This window comes from Caretta caretta, chromosome 10, assembly GCF_965140235.1.
Source record: "Caretta caretta isolate rCarCar2 chromosome 10, rCarCar1.hap1, whole genome shotgun sequence".
NCBI classification, from domain to species: Eukaryota; Metazoa; Chordata; order Testudines; family Cheloniidae; genus Caretta; species Caretta caretta.
In genome coordinates, this window is record NC_134215.1 from 47779235 (window position 1) to 47797724 (window position 18490).

The 18490-nt window shown below is 47.6% G+C and overlaps 1 protein-coding gene and 1 pseudogene across 4 annotated transcripts in view; one reads left to right on the top strand and one right to left on the bottom strand.

Moving 5' to 3' along the window:
- The first annotated feature begins 4422 nt into the window (after positions 1-4422).
- Positions 4423-18490, top strand: part of C10H15orf39 (chromosome 10 C15orf39 homolog) — a 33516-nt gene continuing 19448 nt past the window's right edge. For 3 of the 4 annotated variants that reach the window (XM_048867158.2, XM_048867161.2, XM_075132965.1), the window contains exon 1: positions 4423-4841. The gene's annotated coding sequence lies outside the window, so the exon portion shown is untranslated. The remainder of the gene's footprint in view (positions 4842-18490) is intronic. The other variant, XM_048867160.2, reaches the window with a different exon arrangement.
- On the bottom strand, positions 11506-11850 carry LOC125643905 (histone H4-like; annotated as a pseudogene).

Consider the following 18490-nt stretch of genomic DNA (forward strand, 5'->3'; position numbering starts at 1 on the left):
CGGGTGAATGCCAACATGGCTAATTTCTTCATTGCTGATTGTTTTATGGTTGGTCTACACATAGAAATTGCAGATTCAACTAAATCAGTTACTAAATCAATGTAATTAAATCTCTTAATTTAAGGCACTTAAATTAAGTAAATTGCATCAATTTTAGCCACACCTAAACTGATTTAACAGTGTTCCCACATGGGGGTGACACCAGTTTAACACTAGTCTGTGTAACCAATCAATTGCAATACACCTGTTTTGTTGTACTCAGCCGATCTCCGGTTGAGCAGGGGTTGGACATGCAACAAACCATGGCTCCTGCCCCCTCCTCCAATTTAAGGAAGAGCTACCACTGCTGCTTAACTGCTAATGGCCTTCTTTTCTTTGTGCTTTGTCACTCTACAGAAGTAGAGCTCAACTCCTGCAATATATAGGAGAGGAGGAGCCAGGAGGCAGCACATAAAAAGAAGGAGCTGACTGATAGGCAGCTCTCCTTCAATGCTGTTCTAGACCTGACTTAGTGGCAGCTGATGGAGCTTAAACAGAAGGTAGGTGAAATGAAGTAAGACCCTGGGGGAGTGTGGCAGTATTACCATCTAGCAATGAAATGTTGTCCCATGATAATTCACCATCAGCTCTTTAGTGTTCTATATAATGAGAAAGACACAGCATGGCTGAGTGGCAGCTGTGAGTTCTAATCCTGCCTTTCCACTAGCTTAAAGTGTGGGACAAGTCACTTAACCTCTTAATGTCTCCTCCTGTAACACTGACAATACTTCCTGGAGTCTAGTGAGGGTTAATTGTTGGTTAGCTAATGTTTGCACAGCCCTTTGCAGAAGTAAGGGCTAAATATCAATGGCAAGAAATGCACTTAGGGCCTGATGCTCCACAGCCTTGCACTTTGTGTAGTCAACTTTTCTTGTGCAAAGTGCATGTAAATAGCTGCCAGATCAGGTTGGGAGTTCTGTGTGTCCTCTGTATGGAGGTGAATGAAGCAAGGCAGTGAAGAATCAGGCCTTTAATGTCTGTTTGAAAAGTGATGTTGCCCTGACTTCCCCTGGTTTAACCGCAGAGTTTAAAGGCCTGATTTGCAGGGGCACTGAGAGCCCCATTAACTTCAATATGAGCTGTGGGCACTCAGCACTTCCGAAAAACAGGCCCTTGTCCTAATATATAATCATCTGCACAACTGTAAAAATGTTTGGGGGTGGGGGGGGAAGAGTTTATTCTGAGCTCCCTCTTAATAAATATTGCAGGCTACTTAGGACTTCAAAAGAAAAGTCCTAGATTTCATGGGTATGCCCACTTAGGTCAGCTACAAGTCCTCAGTTTATTTAGGGCTCCCCCACAGTGCCAGCACATGACCTCTTGGCTCCTACTAGGATGTTGCACCACTAGGCAAAGACCAGACCTTTTCATGGACTGATGCAATGTCAGGAAGTAGCATCACAGTGACGCAACTCTTTCCTCCCACTGACTAAAGACAAAATAAGTAGTCTCATGTCTGGGAGTATTTAAAAATACAAATATTTCCTTGGGGGTGGGGGGAGAGGGGAGAATGATCTTTGGCCTCTACTTGGTTATCTTTCCATTTATAGCTCCACTTGTGGAGCGGGAAGGATTGTTTTCCTGTGTGTGACTACATTGCTGTACTTATCAGAAATAAACCACATTAGTTCCTGCTGTCGTGTAAGCTCGTGCCCAGAAATCAATTTGGCGGGGTTGGACAGAGTGAAAGTGTGTGTTTTGTTCTAATTGAGCTCTTTCCAAAATCAACAAACTCTCTATGCAGTCCCAGAGTAGCTGGATGTTTCTCCTAATATATGACATGAAATAGTTACACAAGAAGTAGGCTCCAGAGTCAACACATGACTGAGATGAACAGAAAATAGATCTAAGCAATATACAACTCAAATGATAATTCAATCTGCCGATTCAGGAAGACACACTGTATAGTTCACATTCAGAAGGGTTTTTTTTGAGTGAAAGTTTAAATTCTCAGAAACTGATGCCCCCTGCTCAGCCCACTTCCTGCTGATGTTCTAGGGTCATTCCTGTATGTGCCCCAAGAGAAAAGTTAGTTAGCTCTACAGTGAGATCACTCTTCAAAAGAAAAACAATCCTAGCCCAACCCCAGCCTCCACCAACTCTTACTAGCATAGAAGGGAGGTTTCCTCATTTCAGGGTGGTTCTACAGCTTGTCTTCACTGCAGTGTTTTGTTCCAGATACAACTCAAGTGTTGTCCTTCATCTGACTCCTGTCCACAACCACAAATCTCCAGCTGAAGTTAAATGGTGCTTTAAACCTGAGCTAGATATCCGGTCATTAGTGGGTTGAAGCTCTAGTACTATTTGTAGTACTTGGGCAGGTGGGTCTAGGCCTACTCCCTTAAGCCACACCACAAATGATTTCTGGGGACAACAAATGGAAAAAAAACACCCCACTCATGGGAGTGAGGTCAAAGGTAAAAAATCAGGGATCCAGAGGAGGACACTAAGCAGAGATCCCTCGACAACACCCACTGCTCCTCAAAAGTGTCTAAGGCATACATGGACGCTGCCTACAGAAACTCTGCTTGGAGACCTGACCAAACAAGGGAATGGAAATAAACCCTACAGTCACCAAGCACTCCCCCATTCAGCTTCCTTCTCCTGGTATGATGGATGCCATCTTGGCCAGCACCAGGAGGAGGTTGATGAGGAGGTCCTGTGACTTTGTGACGGATGTCGTGTGTGTAGATCAGGAGATGTGGGGAGAAATGCAGCAAGGATCTCAGTAATAGGTTTTGGAGGAGCCGGAAGAGGGGCTGTAACCTAAAGCATTCTACAAAGACGTGCACCAGGATCTACCTCTCATCACAAAAAGGACAGGAGTCAGAGGTCTTCGTGGACTGTGCCAGGCTACATGCCTATGCTCATAGCCCTGTGGAGGAGCCACCAACAAATATCCCCAGTAGGCTGTGGAACCAGAGTGGAATACAGGCTGGTCCACTAGGTTCCTCACTCGCCGTAAGTAGCAGAACCTGCTGTCAGGGCAGGACATAAGGGCAAGGAAATGGAATGTGTGAAGCATGTGCATGCACAGATATTCTCTGGGTGTGGTTTGGAGGTAGATGGGCTGGATATTGTGCAGCCAGCTCAGATGGTGTGCTGCGGGCCTCATGGGGCATGGGCCTGATGGAATGTTCTGGAGGGTGAGGGGTGGGCAGTGAGCACCCTCCTGCAGGACCTGTGTGAGGAAAGCAAGAGAAGCATGAGTCAAGTCTGCCTTTGCCTCCTGGATCACATGATGGGATGCGTGGGGTGGAGAACCTCATGCACTGGCCAAATGCTGCGGGGTCCACCCAGCCCCTCTGAGCGTAGTTCAGAATGTCTCAGTCTGGGGGTGCCAGTCAGGACCAACCTCCGGCACACCCAGGGGGACTCCATCACTTGCACACGTAGATGGAGGGTTGTGTAGCAGAGGTTTGGTATGGAGATCTTCCCCCTTGACGGTTGATATGGACCTGGGTGCTGACACTAGCTTCCAGCTCCTGAGGAGGTCCTGGTGAAGAAGATCTCAGGGGAGGTGTCTCAGGTAGAGATAAAAGAGCTGCTGGTCTCTGAGGTGGCTGAGGAAGGCATGTGCCCGCACACTCCACCTGCACTGCTGAGGAGTCTCTGCAGGGCCTGAAGGTGGAAGGTGTAGACCTGGCTGTGGATGCAGACTAGGCCCTGTCTGCTTTCCCCACAGGGAAGACTCAGGACATCCGCAGAGACCCAGTGTAGCCCATTCCAGAAAAATTCCTTCTGGAGGCGGGCCAGGGAGCATGGGGTGGGCTCGGCTGCTGAACCACTGCCAGAGCACGGGCAGGACCAACTTGTTGAGCACCAGCACCCTCCGCTGAAGGGAAAGACACCAAATCAGCCTCATCCACCACTGCAACCAGTCAGACACCCTGGCCTCTAGATTGATTCAATTCTCCAGTGGGGAGGAACTGGTGGCAGAAGGGTACACAGACAGATGGAAACCCACCAAGGGCCCCAGGCACGAGCGGGAGGTAGGACCTTTCAGTGCCACCCCACTGATGCTCCACTGAGTTGGCCAGGCTCATGGGCTGCTAATGCCATGGCTTTGCCCCGCTCATCATCCACTCATGCTCTGTAGCTTTGGCTTGAGCCTGGCCAGCTCCTTCAGCGTAGTGGCCCTCACAGTGAGCGGAGGCAAAGTCTCCATGTGGCCGCTTGTGACTGTGAAACCCTTCGCGAGTCTCTTCAATCCCACGCCCAGGCTGGGTCACAATCTCAGCCCATGCAGCCTGCCCTCACCCTGAGTCCCGGCTCACGCCTGCCAGCACTTCTTTCCCTTTCAACTCCTCCCTCTTCCCCACCCTCTCCCTAGGGCCCCCCTTATCCTCCCACCCCCCTTCCCCTTCCTCCCACTGACTAACTTCCTCTTCACATTCACAATGCAGCGGGTTCTCAGCTCTGGCCGGCAGCTGCTCCAAACCCGTTCCTGCGGTGGGGTGTTTTTCTTCCCCTCTTGATCCGGAGCAGCCCGGGAGGAAAAGCCTGTCAGGCTGAATTTACAGCCCTGGATGCCTGCCTGCCCCGATCGCTCTCACGGGGACGGAGTGGGGCTGGGACCAGCGCTCCCTCGCTCGGAGGTGGATGCGGCGTGGCCGGGAGCGCACGGCGGGCTTTGGGAAGAGAGGTACCCAGACGTGGCTGCTGAGCGCCCGGCTTCACCGCCCTGCCCAGCGCAGAGAGCCCCTTCCTCCGCCGGAGCCCCCCGCTGGCTCTGGACCATGCGCCTGGGGAGGGCCAGTTTACCTGCGGGGAGCAGCCGGTCCCGGCACCAGCAGCCACAGGTTAGCCCAGCCGCCCCCCACTCACAGCAGCCAGCCGGCTACGTCAGGACAACGTGCTGGGGGCGAGGCGAGACGGTTCAGTCTCTTGTTTGGCCATCGCTGGCTGTCCCCGTGCTCAGAGGAGAGGGGCACTGCCAGACCCTGGGCTGGGGGGCAGAACAAGTCACTCTGCCAAATTGCTTCGTCTCTCCATTCCCCAGCACCCCCCTTAAAAAGCACCGCGTAGTCTGTCGTGTGAGGCAGGGAGCGGAGAGGAACTGAAAGATCTGTTATTGCATCAGATTACTGGAGGCTGGGGGAATAGAAACCGGAGAGGTGAATGTGGTTCCTCCCTCTGTGTGGGAGACTCAGCATCGGCTGTGCAGAGGCCTGGGTGGGGATCTGAGATGGAGAATTCTTGACCATCCCCCCCTTTCTTGGGTATTACCAAGGCTTTTAGCTAGTTGTTTAGTCTACTTGGTGGATTTGGGCTAATGCCAAAAATGTGCTTCACAGAATGATTCTATAATGTCTCTTGGCAAGTTCCTTCTTTTTCTTACGGTTTGGAACCATTTGTTTTTAAGAAAACTCTCCATTTTAAAAAATAACCCTCGTCTTTTATTTTAAAAATGCCTTTTCTATCGTTCTGAGGTGCCCCAGCATGTGTGCAAGCACAACTTCTGGAGAGGAAGAGTTCGCAAATTAAATTTTTCTGTGTATAGATTCTTCTATAGTCTGTTAAACCTGGTTCACTAGTGGTATTTATTGTTTCTCATTTCCCTTCAGTTTTATCACTCCTTAACAGTGATAAAATGACTGGACTGGAGCCTGGCCTGTGACCATGAGAATAACTTTCAGCAACTGGCAATATAATCTTTTGTAAAAGGGGCTGGTTATAATCCGCCTCTCTGACACAACAGTTATATGTTTTATATAGAGTTTTCCCCAAGGTCGTCCCCCCCCCCCCCCCCCACTGCACTGAGTTTTTATTAATTCCCACAGATCATCTGTTTCTTGTTGGATGGTTAAGAGCATAATGGGCTTCAGGCTTCAGTTACAGCTTCTTACCCATTTATGGAGAGTTTAGGTTCCTGTGGTTTATGTACAATGTGTATGTTGGGCCAAATGCTGCTTTCAGGGACGTATTCAACTCTCATTTAAATCAACAGGCATTGATGAACAGTAAGTAAGGTTTATTTTTTTTTGGTAACTATAGTACTTGCATCAACAAAGGGGCTCAGTGGGCAGAACTTAGGAAATACCATTTGTGTGAATGTGTGTATTGAATAAAGGACATTTGACAATAGTACATCCACACATACATGAGCTTTTGGTTAAGTTTCGGTTTCAGCTTTTCTTAATTCTTTAATAGATCATTAGAGCAAGTATAGTTAGACTTAAATAGTTAGTGCTTTGTTGTTTTGTGACTGCCTGTAAGTGGCCACCAGCTCTAAAATGCATATGTCTCGGCTTGTTATATTTTAAATTAAACTGGTATGTTTGAACCAGATCTGTGCATACGGTATTCATTTGCAGGTGTTGTCCTATCTTTATAGCTTATTTGCTACAAGCATTCAGATAATGTTATCTGTTTCTGGAATCAAAGGACGCTTAATTGTTCTCCTGCCTTACTGGACCAGCTCCACATCCAGGCATAGAGCATTCTTCCTTACTTATGGTACTCTTCAAGTGCTCTTAGAAATAATTCTCCTATTTCCAATAAAAATGATGCACTCCCCTGCAGGTAGGGGAGTGAGTGAGTGAGTACACAACTTCATAAACATCAACTTAAAACAAATGAATTTGGTTAAAGGGAAAACTTGGCTTTGCCTCACCATTTGAAAGATCCAATAGTGAAGTGCTTCTTCAGGAGAATAAGCTGTGCAATGTGAGTAAGGGCTTGAACCCTGACATCTTCCATACCTCATCCTGCCACTGACCTCAATGCAGGCTCGAACCCTAAGTCAAAGACTGCTGGAGAGGTTACTGGAAGGCGATTTCCTTTGCAGGGGCACAGGGTCTCTGAGATCATGAAACCAGCATTGCAACTGTGCAGAAACTCTCATAATTGTAGAGAGAATTCCAGTAGCTTTTGGGCAACATTTTAAAAATATTTACACTTTAAGACTTTGACCCTGCCTTTACAGGCTGCTTGTTTCATATGGTGTCAGTTTTGTTTTTACGTGATAGCTGCCACCAGTGTTCTCCAAAATGGTGCCCACTGTCTTATAAAATGTGTATTTGCAGGTTATAAATGGATCCAGGAACTGGCAATAGGATCAAGTGTCTCCCACCTCTTTTGGCTGCCAGTTCAAATCTGGCCTGTGGTGCTAGCTAAAGCTGTTACCATCTAGTCACCAATGTGGGCTGTAGAGAGTTGTGTGAGCTGTCAGTCCAGCACCATTTGCATGCATTAAAAGCAGCTTTTAACAGTGTATTTTCAGTGAGAGGGGCTTCTAACAACAAGGTGCTTTTTGTCTTTTTGAACTATCAGTGTTGAGCTGAGCAAAATGCTGGCCCAAAGAAGAGCTCTATGGAGCTCAAAGGCTTGCCTCTTTCACCAGCAAAGTTGGTCCAGTAAAAGATATGGCCTCGCCCACCTTGTCTCTCTCAAAAGGGGTACAGATCTTTTGAGGCTGGAGTTCTCCCCCATTTCCCACCCTTTGGCACCCCTTCCTCTATCTTGCCATCCATGCCTCGTCTCTGCCCCGGAATCTTTTGTGTCCTTTCCCATATGCTTGATGGGACCCAACAGCACAGATGGAGCTTCAAAGGAGGCTCTGCAGTAGTTGGCAAAGCTGCTTATAAGGAGTCTAGAAACTGAGGAGGACCTGGCTGGGAGGGACTGAATAAATCTCTTTGAATGAATGGTGAGAGACAAGGAATGAGAATGTAATTCTGATTCACCTAATTCCCTGGCCAACTACTGATACCTTCATGGGAGCTGTACGCTTTAGTGTGAGGGCAGCTGCTTCACGGGGCTGCTACAGGAGCACAAGTGTGGTAGGACTGTAGGACTCCTGCCCTTAGATCTGGACAACTGGCGCGTGGATGGGAGTTTAAAAAGGTGGCTGGAAATCTCTTGGCTTGTTGCTACCTGTCTCTTTTGGATTGGCTGGTAGTTGATGATTACCTCCTCATACCACATGGGGGTAGGAGGAGAGAGGCTGAAATGAGAGACTTACACTTGTTGTTGTTTTTCCTGAGTTGTTGGGCACCTAATCATGTGGAGGAAGGGCAGGGCGGGCTGTATTGTGTGGTGTGGCGGCCGCGTGATGGCTTGGCCCCTGAGGGTGAAATGATCGACACAGTTGTACTTGTTCTGAGTTGTCAAAACAAAAACAAATGTATGAAACCTCCAGAGCAGGCTCTGTGGCTGGGGGTGGCAGCCCCAGTAGACATGTGCTGGATGGTTTCATTTAATTCCTTTCATTGGGGGGAGGCGGTGGGGTGGGAACCTCACCAGCACCCTTTTAAAAACCTCAGAAATGTGCCGGATAAAGCAGATTGTGACCAATCAGTTCTTATAATGAATATGATTTTCTTCACATTTCCCCACTTTAAAAAAAGAGAGCATTTCTTTTCTTCTCAGCCCCCCCCACCCCCCCACAGCTTCTGGGAAAAACCCATCTGAAAACAGGAATAAATCTATTTAATCCGCCCACCTTTCCCCCCCCCCAGTCATTATCTGTGAATGGTTTCAAAATCGCTCACAAAGGACTCTGCACGTGCTGAAATTCATTCAGGCATTTCCCTTGCCTCCGCTTCCTACACGGATGGTAGGATGAGACAATAGCCTTTGTTTTTGTAGCTTTATCTGTGCCAGGTGCTTATCAGTCTTGTAACTGTTAAGACCACAAGCTTATAAACCTTTCTCATGAAAGTAGTTCCATTGGTTTTGTTGGCACTACTTGTATGTGTAAGGCAGGATCTGGGCCTAAAGGTATAGTCCCAGTGGAGGCAGCTGAACTGTATACACGGAAAAGAAAAAGGGCTTCTCCCCTGTCCCCCCCACCTCAAATAGCTGTGTGTTCATATATTGCTTATTGTGCACGCAAACTGCTTTTAACAACACTTAGCGCTTATTTAGCTTTTTCATCCTGGAGTGCTTTATAAATAATGGAAATGGACAAGTAGCCTGAGCAATAGATTACAAAGTTCAAACACAGATTAAATATCAAATGGGCTGTTTATTTGGGATTTGTTCTTAAATGAAAAATATTTACCCACAATGCTATTCAGGAATCTGGCCTAGTGGCGTGGGATGGCAGGAATGATGTCCTCTTAATGCTCCTCAGGAAGGTGGGGAGGGAGAAACGTCTTGCAGTTCAAGCTTCAAGAATATTGTTTCAAAGTCTCCTCATAATGACAGATTTCAGAGTAGCAGCTGTGTTAGTCTGTATCCGCAAAAAGAACAGGAGGACTTGTGGCACCTTAGAGGCTAACAAATTTATTTGAGCATGAGCTTTCGTGAGCTAGAGGTTCAGCATCCGATGAAGTGAGCTGTAGCTCACGAAAGCTTATGCTCAAATAAATTTGTTAGTCTCTAAGGAGCCACAAGTCCTCCTGTTCTTTTTCCTCATAATGAGTTAGACACTGTTAGTTCAGTGACTGTTAAGAACTGCTAAATTTGCAACAGCCTTAAAGTAAATGTAACCAAATGAAAATACTTTGATAATTCAGTCTACCAAAAAACCCTGTATGCTGGAACACAAATTCATTAGGAATTGGGGAGAGGAAAACATCCTTTGTGCATGTCAATTAATAAATTTACTGTTGCAGTAATGTAGTATTTTGCACTTAATTTATTGTGGGGTTAGGGTTTGGTTTTTTCAGTTAAAGAAATTTGTTGTGCTTAGTCTGATCACTTTAAATATAGTATTTAGCATTAGAATAGTTTAGGTTTTGACATTCATACCTCCATCAAGGAGAAGGGGGGGGGGAGGGGGAGGGGGAGGGGGAGGGGGAAGGGTATGTTTTCCCTTCTGTTAGTTTTCTGCAAGGCTGGGTTAATCCCAGCAGCCAGCCTGTCTTCATTGTGAAGATTACCTATGTGAGTTGGGCCCTGCCTACTAAAATTACCGCCGTGTTGTCAGGATCTTATTGTGCTTCTGGGCTTCTGTGTGGTTTGGAGACGGGGTGATGCTCTTGTGCTCGCTACAAAGTTGAATTGTGTTTGCTGCTTGGTTGTATAATTTTCTTTTTAATTAAAAAAGTTTGGAGTTTCCAAAAAACAGAGTTGTAGGAAAAACCCATAGGAAGGCCCTAAAATCTTAGGATCCACACACTCTCTTCACCTCAATTTTCCAGAAGGTGCATCATGACCATGTGAAAATCAGAAAGGAAAGATAAATGGGAATCTCTCTACAACCTCAGCTACAGAATTCACTCCTGAGTGGTCACTATAGATGGATTTCAACATAAACTCCTCTCGAAACACATGCCGAAACACCCTCTCTGTCCAGAACTTGGACATTCCAACTGAGTACATTCAGATGAGGGTCTGCATTTTGAAATTTGAGTCTCTTAACCACCACTTGGGCAACAAGGTGGCATCCAATACTCGCAAATTCAGAAAAGCTGCTGTGTCCTGTCAGACCTGCTAATCCATGAAGTAGTGGTTAGGGGGCATCACTTGGGTCTAATCTCAGCTCTGCCTAGTAACTCCATTGTGACTTCAGGCCATTCACTTCCTATTTTTCAATGACTTAGTTTCTCCATCAGCACACAAGGTCTGATAACAGGGGTGTTGTGAAGCTGAACTGATGTTTGAAAAGACCTTGCAGACCCTCTGATAAGAGCGGCAACATGTTTATCTAACTGACATCTGACTTTATTAGCGTCTCCTCCCTCAGGGGCAGTAGAAGACTTCCAGGGAATGGGGGTGTGGAAGGTATCATAGGTCATCTGGCAGTCAGGTATTCTTTCGTTGAGGACTTTAGCACTGTAAACAGCCAACATTGTTAAGGTGTATTCTAATTAAAGGAGGTTAAAGGTAAATTGCCAAGGAGCCTCCTGATCACATTATCTCAACCAATCCTCAAGTACTGGCTTCCAGTGAGAGCACCTCTGTAACAGAGGGGAAAGGTGAGGTAAACAAACCTGTCAGAAACAAGAAGGGCGAGGAGACACCCAGGTGACTATGCTGTCAGAGTCACTCCATGTTACTGAACTCGTGAACTACATGAGGGCAGGTGCATGAGTCTTCTTGCCGCATGCCATGTAAATGCCACCTGGCAACCGTAGAGAGTCTCTCCTGCCTGTCCTGCTTCCATGTGCTCAGAGCAGAGACTTGCTCCCAAATACAGTCTCTGTCCCCTTGCCACGTGCTCAGCTGGAAAACTCCAGCTGCCTCTCTCTCCGGTTTCTCACCACCTATGGACCCCTGTAAAGAAAACCCATTTTTCCCTTGGGGGTGGGCCAGCCATATAGCCATTCAAAGTCAGTGGCTCCAAATCGCTCTGTGCTGGCTTCTCAGTGATGGCCCTTCACGAGGTGTCAAGCACCTTTCCTGGCAGTGCCACTGTCTGGAACTCAGTACAGCTGGCTGCCTGGGGCAAGTTTTAGGCATGTGTTTAGCACAGAAAACACAAAAGGAGTTCATAATCTGATACAGATGTGGCCCACTTTCTCGCACTGGGGACTGGCTTTTGAGGATGTTTCAACTTTAAAACCGGATGGAAACTTAGCCCCCGAATCCATAGAGAGTGCGACCCTGGCGTTTCAGAGCATAAACTATGTCCATAGCAGTCACAGTCTTTTGCTTGGCATGTTCGGTGTAAGTGACAGCATCACGGATCACGTTCTCTAAAAACACTTTCAGCACTCCTCAGGTTTCTTCATAGATCAAGCCAGAAATACGCTTTACGCCACCACGGCGCGCCAAATGACGAATAGCCGGCTTCGTGATACCCTGAATGTTATCACGGAGCACCTTGCGATGGCGCTTAGCACCCCCCTTTCCCAAGCCCTTACCACCTTTGCCGCGACCAGACATAATGCTACGACCTTGGAACCACCGCTCTCAGAAAACCAGAACTCGGACTAACAATCACCTATTATTCTCCTGAGGAAGCGGGTGCTGCACACAGCTTCCTAGCAAAAGGAAGAAACCGAACCATAAAGCCCATGCTCATGCTGTGGCAGTTCCTGCTGCCTTTGCTATGAGAGAGAGGTTTTATCACCCTCTTTCTTCCTCTTTTCTCCACCTTCCCCCTCACCCCCCCAACTCTTTTAGCTTTTAAATCCTGTGGACTTGTGTCCTGCTCCAGGGTATGTGTGTGTGGGGGGGAATAGTGATCATGTGCAACAGTGGCGTGCGCGTCCAACTGCTTCAGAGTGAGGCAATGGGCCAAATGAATTCCTGACTTCAGTGGAGTTACCCCATGGATGAATCTGCCCCCCTGAGATCCCACCACATAGAATCATAGAATCATAGAATATGAGGGTTGGAAGGGACCCCTGAAGGTCATCTAGTCCAACCCCCTGCTCGAAGCAGGACCAATTCCCAGTTAAATCATCCCAGCCAGGGCTTTGTCAAGCCTGACCTTAAAAACCTCTAAGGAAGGAGATTCTACCACCTCCCTAGGTAACGCATTCCAGTGTTTCACCACCCTCTTAGTGAAAAAGTTTTTCCTAATATCCAATCTAAACCTCCCCCACTGCAACTTGAGACCATTACTCCTCGTTCTGTCATCTGCTACCATTGAGAACAGTCTAGAGCCATCCTCTTTGGAACCCCCTTTCAGGTAGTTGAAAGCAGCTATCAAATCCCCCCTCATTCTTCTCTTCTGCAGGCTAAACAATCCCAGCTCCCTCAGCCTCTCCTCATAAGTCATGTGTTCCAGACCCCTAATCATTTTTGTTGCCCTTCGCTGGACTCTCTCCAATTTATCCACATCCTTCTTGTAGTGTGGGGCCCAGAACTGGACACAGTACTCCAGATGAGGCCTCACCAATGTCGAATAGAGGGGAACGATCACGTCCCTCGATCTGCTCACTATGCCCCTACTTATACAGCCCAAAATGCCATTGGCCTTCTTGGCAACAAGGGCACACTGCTGACTCATATCCAGCTTCTCGTCCACTGTCACCCCTAGGTCCTTTTCCGCAGAACTGCTGCCTAGCCATTCGGTCCCTAGTCTGTAGCGGTGCATTGGATTCTTCCGTCCTAAGTGCAGGACCCTGCACTTATCCTTATTGAACCTCATCAGATTTCTTTTGGCCCAATCCTCCAATTTGTCTAGGTCCCTCTGTATCCTATCCCTCCCCTCCAGCGTATCTACCACTCCTCCCAGTTTAGTATCATCCGCAAATTTGCTGAGAGTGCAATCCACACCATCCTCCAGATCATTTATGAAGATATTGAACAAAACCGGCCCCAGGACCGACCCTTGGGGCACTCCACTTGACACCGGCTGCCAACTAGACATGGAGCCATTGATCACTACCCGTTGAGCCCGACAATCTAGCCAGCTTTCTACCCACCTTATAGTGCATTCATCCAGCCCATACTTCCTTAACTTGCTGACAAGAATACTGTGGGAGACCGTGTCAAAAGCTTTGCTAAAGTCAAGAAACAATACATCCACTGCTTTCCCTTCATCCACAGAACCAGTAATCTCATCATAAAAGGCGATTAGATTAGTCAGGCATGACCTTCCCTTGGTGAATCCATGCTGGCTGTTCCTGATCACTTTCCTCTCATGCAAGTGCATCAGGATTGATTCTTTGAGGACCTGCTCCATGATTTTTCCGGGGACTGAGGTGAGGCTGACTGGCCTGTAGTTCCCAGGATCCTCCTTCTTCCCTTTTTTAAAGATTGGCACTACATTAGCCTTTTTCCAGTCATCCGGGACTTCCCCGGTTCGCCACGAGTTTTCAAAGATAATGGCCAATGGCTCTGCAATCACAGCCGCCAATTCCTTCAGCACTCTCGGATGCAACTCATCCGGCCCCATGGACTTGTGCACGTCCAGCTTTTCTAAATAGTCCCTAACCACCTCTATCTCCACAGAGGGCTGGCCATCTCTTCCCCATTTTGTGATGCCCAGCGCAGCAGTCTGGGAGCTGACCTTGTTAGTGAAGACAGAGGCAAAAAAAGCATTGAGTACATTAGCTTTTTCCACATCCTCTGTCACTAGGTTGCCTCCCTCATTCAGTAAGGGGCCCACACTTTCCTTGGCTTGCTTCAAGGGGAGATGGAGAATCTGCTCAGTTTAAAGACCCATATGTCTGACAGGGTGGTGGTATTCCAGTTCTACATGGCTCTAAATAAACCAGTTGTTGTACAGGAAGGCGTTTCATAGACTTTAAGACCAGAAGAGATCATTAGATCATGTTGTCTGACCTCTTATATAACACAGGCCTGAGGATTTCGGCTCGTTGCCCTGTAATTGGGCCCAATACATTGTTTGGCGAAAGCGCATCTTCCTGGAAAGGCATCTAGTCTTCATCTGAAGACATCAAGAGGTGGAGAATCCACTGTTTCCCTTGATACGTTCCAGTGGACGTAAAGGGGGGAACCTTGATTCTCAAACGTGAGGGGAAAAGTTAAATAATTGCAGGGAAAAAAGGGGGGGGCTCCCCAATCTCAAGTACAGATGGTGACTTGGGGAAATAGTTTCCCTCCCAAAAAGGAAAAGTTGCTGAAATTAAATAGGGGGAGAAACAAATTGGAGAGGATTTTATATCCATAGTTAACTACCAAACTCTTATTCTCAATATAAATCTTACTTATAATCCATTTGCTCAGGAAAACAAACTACAGAGTTTTGGGGTGAGAACTGATATATCTTAGAGCAGCAGACTACTTGAAGGGCAAGTAAATCAGTTGACCAGCTGAGTAAGGGAGGAGCTGTCATTCCAGTTTCGGCTAACCAATTCGGGTTCAGAATTTATCTTTGCAGGTTCTGTGTAGGGAAACCACCTTTCCACTTCTAAATCTCCACAGTCAATGTGACTCTGGTGGGGATATTGCAAAGAAACAGCCTTTTCTCTCTTTGATGGAAGAATCCTATGTGGTATTGAAAACTGAATGTTACTCTGGGAGAAGAGGGAAATGCAGTGGAGGGGGAAAATCAGACTCAAAGCTTTTAAATGAAGGTTGGATGTCTTATGAGAAGATTGGCTCTAGTTTGACTATGATCTGTTAGGCTAGATGCAGGGATCACAGGGTGAAATTTCTGTGGCCTGGGTTATGCAAGAGTTCAGATCATAATGGCCCCTTAAAGTGTTTTGCTTTTTTTAATCTTGTAAAGTGGGGTTTAAAAAAAAATCGCTTGGGCCTCTTTATTAAATCATTAAAAACTTGACCTTTCATGTGGGTTTTGTTTAATCCTTTGCAGGTCATCCTTTTAAATGCTCCATGGGCGTGCCTCCACAGGAAAATTGACCAGAATAACTATTCTTCAGTAGCTCCCTGTGTGGATGCTCTAGTCTGAAGTAAAAGTGACTTTATTTGGAATAAGTATTCCACTCATAAAGCAGACTGTTTGGAATATCATGTCCAGAGGGGGGAGTTATGCCAGAATAGCTATGCTGGTCAATTTCTTCTGTGTAGACAAGACCTTTATTTCATCCCCACTTTCTATTTCCTCCATGTTTCCCTCCCAGTCACATTCTGTGAGCACTAGATCTTGCCAAGAAAAAAACTCAGTCCCAGATAATAAATGGAAAGAAATTCATCAGTATGGTCTTGACCAGGGGTGGGCAAACTTTTTGGGCCGAGGGCCACATCTGAGTGGGGAAATTGTACGCAGGGCCGGGGCAGGGGGTTGGGGTGCGGGAGGGAGTGCAGGGTGTGGGAGGGAATGCGGTGTGCAGGAACGGGCTCAGAGCAAGGGATTGGGGCAGAGGAGGGGTGCGGAGTGTATGAGGGGGCTCGGGGAAGGGGGTTGGGGTGTAGGAGGGGTGTGGGTGCGGTGGGGGCTCAGGGCAGGGAGTTGGGGTGCACAGGGGTGCAGGCAGGCGGCTTAGGGCAGGAAGTTGGGGTGCACGGTGCAGGCAGGGGGCTCAGGGCAGGGAATTGGGGTGCAGCAGGGGTTCAGGGTGCAGGCAGGGGGCTTAGGGCAGGGAGTTGGGCGGGGTGTAGCAGGAGTGCAGGGTGCAGGCAGGGGGCTTAGGGCAGGGAGTTGGGGAGCAGGAGGGGTTCAGGCTCCGGCCCGGTGCCGCTTACCTAAAGTGGCTCCGGGGTGGCAGCGGCGCACACCAGGGCCAGGGCAGGCTCCCTGCCTGCCTGCCTGCCCGCCCTGGCCCCATGCGGCGCTGCTCCTGGAAGTGGCCGGCACCATGTCCCTGCGTGGCTCCTGGCGGTGGGGGGGGTGGGGCCACAGGGCTCCACGCGCTGCCCTTGCCACGCCTCCAGGTATCTCCCCCGAAGCTCCCACTGGCTGTGGTTCTCTGTTCCTGGCCCATGGGAGCTGCGGGGGGCATTGCACGGAGCCCTCTCCCCCCCCGCCCCACCACAGCCGCAGGGACATGGTGCCGGTCACTTCTGAGAGCGGTGCAGGGCCTGCCGCACAACGAGGGGCAATCCTGCAAGCCGGATCCAAAGCCCTGACAGGCCGGATTCAGCCCGCGGGCCGTAGTTTGCTCACCCCTGGTCTTGATATTGAGTGGCATTTCCAGATGTCCTGCAATCATTACTGTGATGGTCCTATAGCTCCCTCTGCTGGAATGATAACCCATCGTAACAACTGAATACATTGAGCCATATGAAAGGCATTAACTGACATTGCTGAACACTAACACAAGAAGTCCACAGTTGTGGGGGGGAGAGTGAGAGAGAGACAGTGTGTGTTGGGGGAGAGTGTGTGTGTCAGCATGCTGTCTCTTTAAGTTGAGAGCTGCCGGAAGCAACCAATCTGAGGCAGAAGCTGATGCATAGACAGCTGATGTCCTCCTCACCCCATCTCAGCAGAGACCGGTACATGACTGGGTGGAGGGGGACACCCCAACATCAGCCTCTGCCTCACTCCCTGGTTCTGCACAGCAGGAGTCTCTTCCCACCCCTCCCAGCAGCAGCCTGCCCTGCCTGCCTGCCGCTGTGGTCCTAGGGCCAGAGGGAGCAGGATTCTGCGCTAATTTGATTCCCTCAGAGTTCTCCCACAGCCTCCTCTCCCCACAGACCCAGGAGATCTATCTTCTCCCCTGTAGTTCAGGTAGGAGTGTATTTGCTGCTGGCATCTTCAGCTGGGCAGCAGCTATGTAAGCTCTCCATGTGGAGCAGTTTCAAAACTTCCTGGGGCTTTGAAAGGGGAGGAGCACATGCCTGTGTAGCTGGATTCAAGGCAGTGCAGTTCAAAACGGTGAGCTGAGCAGTCACAGTGGGCATTGTAGGATACCTCCTGGAGGCCAGTTAAGGTGACATAAAGAACACAGCGTCTACACTGGCACTTTGTTGATCTAATTTTGCCACAAAAAGCTCTATGCCTCTTGTCGAGGTGGTTTTATTTTGTTGGCAAAACAGGAGCATTTTTGTTCGCAGGAGGAGCATTGTAGTCTGCACACCTCCACTGTTTTGTCGACAAAAGCTGCCTTTTGCTGACAACATTGTCTAGTATAGACAAGGCCTTAGTTGAATGTAGGGTCTTGGTTTGCTCTCAGCCAGTAAACCGTGATAGCACAATAACACTGTCAGCACCTCAGACACTAGCTCAAAATAAGAAATTGAGGCTGGTCATATTAAAGAATATCTGGTTGTTTCTAACATTTGGTTTAAAATGAGTATAGTAAACTTTAAGACTAATTAACCCAATTATCTGTGGTTACACTTAACTGAATTCTAGGAGTAATATATGCAAATGTACAAACACAATACAGTTGCAGAATATAAATTCCCCAAAATGTTTGGAGGATTAAGAAAGATTGGCCTAGAAATACTTTTGAGAAAACATTTGAAATCATTAAAAGAAATGGCTCAACTATCTACACGTTTCCCACACCCCCGAACGTTCAATTGAATCATGACAGAACCATCGCACGCTGCTATTGCGTGTTTGCATTTAAAAGAGGTGATGGCAAATAACTAACTCAGCGAAAGTTTTATTTAAGACAATTGATCGGTACTGAATACAGCACTGTGCAGACTACAGATTGAAAAACATACATTACCAATGTGAGAGCGGAGAAGTTTGTAGCTCACTTTGCTTCCAACTAACATCCCCAAATTCATTCCTTATATATTGGTTTAGGTTAGGAGACAGAAAATCCTTTGAGGAGGGAAAAGCTACTTTCCCATAATGTATCCTAGTGTTTCTTCTCTCTTCAGTATCTCAATTTACCTCAGTACTTGATGGAATTTCTTTTATGGTATCCCAGTTTATATGATTGATAAGCGAAAGGAATTTCTAATCCCAGTTTTTATTATTAACAGCTGTGGTAACAGGCAATTTCTAATGAGTTACAAACATCTTTCAATGGGTCATGTTTTCATAAATCACAGAAAACATCTGCAATAACAAATACATCTTATCAATCACAGAACTTAATTGTATTATAAATAAGGCCCTACTTAATTTGTGATATTGTGGCTTCTGCAATATTAGGCTTCCTCTGCAATTTTGGTTTTAATTAGCTTACTTTGCATAGTCCACAATTTTGCGTACAGTAGAACCCATTTATCCAAGCTGATAGCGGTGGGGGCTCAGGCTGTCAGTTGCAGCAAAATG